Genomic DNA, 4,186 nt, shown 5'->3' with positions numbered 1-4,186 from the left:
CCATTTAAAACCTTTAATGGTTCTACATAGCCAATGAAATTAAGTATGTATTCATTGCATAGTGCCCATAGATCCTTCAGTGTATAGTCCTGACTGTCGTTTAACACATCCTCCTCACTGACCCTATGCTTTAGCTACCCTCGACAGACATAATTCCCTAAATGTACCAGATGCTTTCATGGCTTCACACCTTGTCTTGGTTTGCAGTGCTGTAATCGTGCTTTGCCGCCTTATGTTCTCTTTCTGTATTTATTTGAATGTTTACTCAGTCATGAAGGCCCAGATAAAGGGCCACATCTCCATGTGGCCCACCTAGTAGACAGAGTAAATATTTGTAGAATAAATGAGATTTGTTTACATGGTTCTTTATTGTATAATCGTGTGTGTGTGTGTGTGTGTGTGTGTGTGTGTGTGTGTGTGTTTATAGTTAGTATTTTATTTCCTGGATATTTCTACCTCAGCTTAAATTTTCAGTCCTAGCTTTTCTACTTATTCAATATTTTCAGGCAAGTAGTTTAATTTGTTTTGAGCCACAGTTTTCTCCTCTGTGAAACAGGGACAACCATTTGACCTAACTCACAGGGATTAGCTTGCTAGGGATAAGATAAGTACTTTGTTAATTACCAAGTGCTATACATATGTTAGATGTAATTGCGATAGTCAATAAAATTCTCAATAAATGTTGAAGTCGAAATTCTGTTTAAATAATAGTTCAGGTCAAACATTAACCCCCTTAACTTCTATAAAGAACTTGCAAATAAAATGCCCCTAGTTTTTCTCTTTTTTTTTTTCTACCATGCCATTAATTTTAGTTCTTATTTCGTGTAATTAGACTGCAAGCTTCATGAAGACAATTTTACTCATTGCTGTTAATTCATCATCTAGAAGAAACTGTCAAATGAGTGAATGAATGACCATTAGTATCAAATATAGCGACTTGAACAGGGGTTGGCAAGAGGCTAAATATATTGAATAACTTATTGAGTAGATGGCCTGTTTATTTAGGGGGAAATCCAAGAAATCACTTTTAAAATCATCTCACAAATAAGCTTTTAATTGGGGAAGCACTTTCTGTATCAGTCTTGCTATCATTAACAGTTACTATGAAGTCTCACTAGGCACCTGGTTGTATTTTACATACTTACATGAAACAAAGCATTATCAAGAACTATATCAGTCATTGTTGTTTAAGTCCCCAATAGTCATAAAGATATGCTTATTGAACATACATTTACCTATAAAATGGATAAGTTACTCTCTCATCTCATATGGTATTTATGTTGCTGAAATCTGGAGTCCAAACAACCAAAAATCAGAGCCTGGACAGTGGAGTCAGAATCTCAAGTTCAATTCCTATCAATCCTGCATTCTGCTTTTTTACCCTTCTGTGGCTCAGACCTCAGCTATGAAATGAGGATAAAATAGACCCTACATGTAATATTAGTTATATTCCTTAATTTCAGTCATTCTGATTTCCCATGTTAGTAAAATACAGGAGACATCTAATGGTTTTTTTTAAAAACTGTTTGAGTGTTATCAGAGGATTTTTAAAAATAGCTATTTATACTAATTTTAATATTCCCTAGATAATATTGAAATAAACCAGCTCTGTATAATTTAGCCTTAGATAAAAGCATCAGTATGTTTGGAATATAAACCTAATTCTATCTTTTGTTGAACTGCCCAATTTAGTAAAAGCATTTCAGTGGTAGGTCTTAAATGCAGTATGACTTAGAATACTGGAAGCTGCCCAGAATGTAAAAAGAGGAGAATAATTTATATTTAATTGGTCTAAACCTACTTTTCCTAGGTCAATAAGAAGAGAAACCAGCAGCATTAATCAAGATAAAATTATCAGCTGATTAATCAGAGTTCTAATTACTGCATAGTTCTTTACCTTTTCAGTTTTAATTACTAAAGCTCATTGTATTTTCCATATGGCTACCGTGTATTCATGGTGTACTTTTTCTCCTAGTGAAATCATTAAGATAAAAATATACATTCCAGACACTAAAATATCAAGCGTAAGAAATTGCTAGTACCTTTTAAGAATTTCCCCAAAAGGTATAAATAAGCTACTCGATTATACAAGAAAGGAAGGATAACTTCATGGATATTTAAGCACATGATGTTAGTGGGAAATAGAATTATGGTGATGAAACTAAGCTTTGTAAGACAATAAGTTTGAATCCACTTGCAGCTAAATACAAATTAGAAAAATACATTAGAGATATTCAAAATTATTTGTTTTGGTGAAAAGCTGAATATTTTTTTGTAGATATATTTATTAAGACTATGTTGACGCCACTGCAGGGTTTCTCAGTCTCAGCACTATTAACATTTGGGCCGGGTACTTCTTTGCTGGGGTGGGGAGGGGCTGTGCAGTACATCGTAAAATGTTGAGCAGCATCTCTGATCTCTAGCCACAAGATGCCAGTTGCTTCCCCAGCACCCTCACCCCTACTTTTTGACAAACACAAATGTCTCCAGACATTGACCAATGTCCGCTGGTGACAAAATTGTCGCCTCATTGAGAACCACTGATTTCACTGGCCCTCATTGAAAAGACTTATTTTAAAACAGGTATATTGTATTATATGGCATCCTTGCCAGAGGAACAGAATTTTTTTATAGGTCAAATATTTTTATAGGATACTCTTTCGATGTACAAATTCCCAGACACTTCTAATGGTATGATGATGATCATCATCATCAAGATAGCAGCGATAAGTACCGTTCACTGAGCACATCTACGTCAGTCACTGCATGAAAGTATTGATAAGCATTATTTAATTTCTAGGAGGTGGGCCTTGTTGTTACACCCTCTCTTGCAAAGTTTAGAAAGGTTAAATAGTGCCCAAGTTTAAACAAAGACCCAATTAGGCCTTCTTCACTCCATTTATAGGACATGAAATAAAATAATCATCCTTGAGGAAGATTTTGTATTTCTAAGAAGGTGAGAACTTCGTGCTTTCCTTTTTGAAATAGTTTAGAAAGTTGATTACATTTTTAATTGTGTCAACTTATAATCTATTAAGAAAATTAGGCTGGGTGCAGTGGGTTAGGCCTGTAATCCTAGCACTTTGGGAGACCAAGGCAGGAGGATCACTTGAGGCCAGGAGTTCGAGACTAGCCTGAGCAAGAACAAGACCTTGTCTCTACAGAAAATAGAAAAATTAGTTGGGCATGGTGGTGTGTGCCTGTAGTCACCAGCTATTCAGGAGGCTGAGGCAGGAGGATTGCTTGAGCGCAGGAGTTTGAGGTTGTGGCGAACTATGATGATGCCACCACACTCTGTTAGTTGGGGAAGTGAAGCGAGACCCTGTCTCAAAAAAAAAAAAAACAAAAGAAACAAGAAAATTAATATGAAATATTTGGATTTTGTTTAAGTACTACAGGAAAATTATCTTAAAATTCTAATGTGAACTTGTTTGGAGTTAACTGAAAAGACAGTTATAGGTTTATTATAGTGAAATAAGTCTTGTGGTTATTTAATTATAATCGGAAGATGCTTTTCTCTGAAACAAAAAATGTTTTCTCAGCAAGTTTTCTTCCCTCTTCTTTCTTCTTTCCCTCCATTTTCCCCCCTTTCCTTCCTTTTCCATTCTTTAAGACTCTGTATTATCTCTGTTATGTATTATGTATATTTGAAATTGGAAAACCATTGAGTTTAGCTACCACTTGTAACTAAATGACTTGAGAACTAGTTCTATTATATTTGCATGAACCTAATGCACAAATCTGGATACTGATGTGACAAAGATCTAATTGTACCTGTTAGCTATTTGATTCGATTCTAAATATTATTTTTTCCCTACATATATAGGGTTTTTTTTTTTTTTTTTTTTTGAGACAAGGTCTCATTCTGTCACCCCGGCTAGAGTGCAGTGAGTGGTGTGATCATAGCTCACTACAGCCTCAAACTCCTTCAAACTTCTGGGCTTAAGGAATCCTTATGCCTTAGCCTCCCAAGTAGCTGGGACTACAGGCATGCACTACTATGCCTGGCTACTTTTTTCTATATTTCGTAGAGACGGCGTCTTGTTCAGGCTGATCTTGAACTCCTGACCTCAAGTGATCCCCCCACCTTGGCCTCCCAAAGTGCTAGGATTACAGGTGTGAGCCACTATGCCTGGCCTGTTTTCCCTATCTATATAGGTTTAACATTCTACCTCTTTTATTATTA

The sequence above is a fragment of the Propithecus coquereli genome, unplaced genomic scaffold, assembly GCF_000956105.1.
Source record: "Propithecus coquereli isolate 6110/MARCELLA unplaced genomic scaffold, Pcoq_1.0 Scaffold138, whole genome shotgun sequence".
NCBI classification, from domain to species: Eukaryota; Metazoa; Chordata; class Mammalia; order Primates; family Indriidae; genus Propithecus; species Propithecus coquereli.
The sequence above is the reverse complement of the archived record's forward strand: the minus strand, read 5'-3'. Positions refer to the sequence as shown.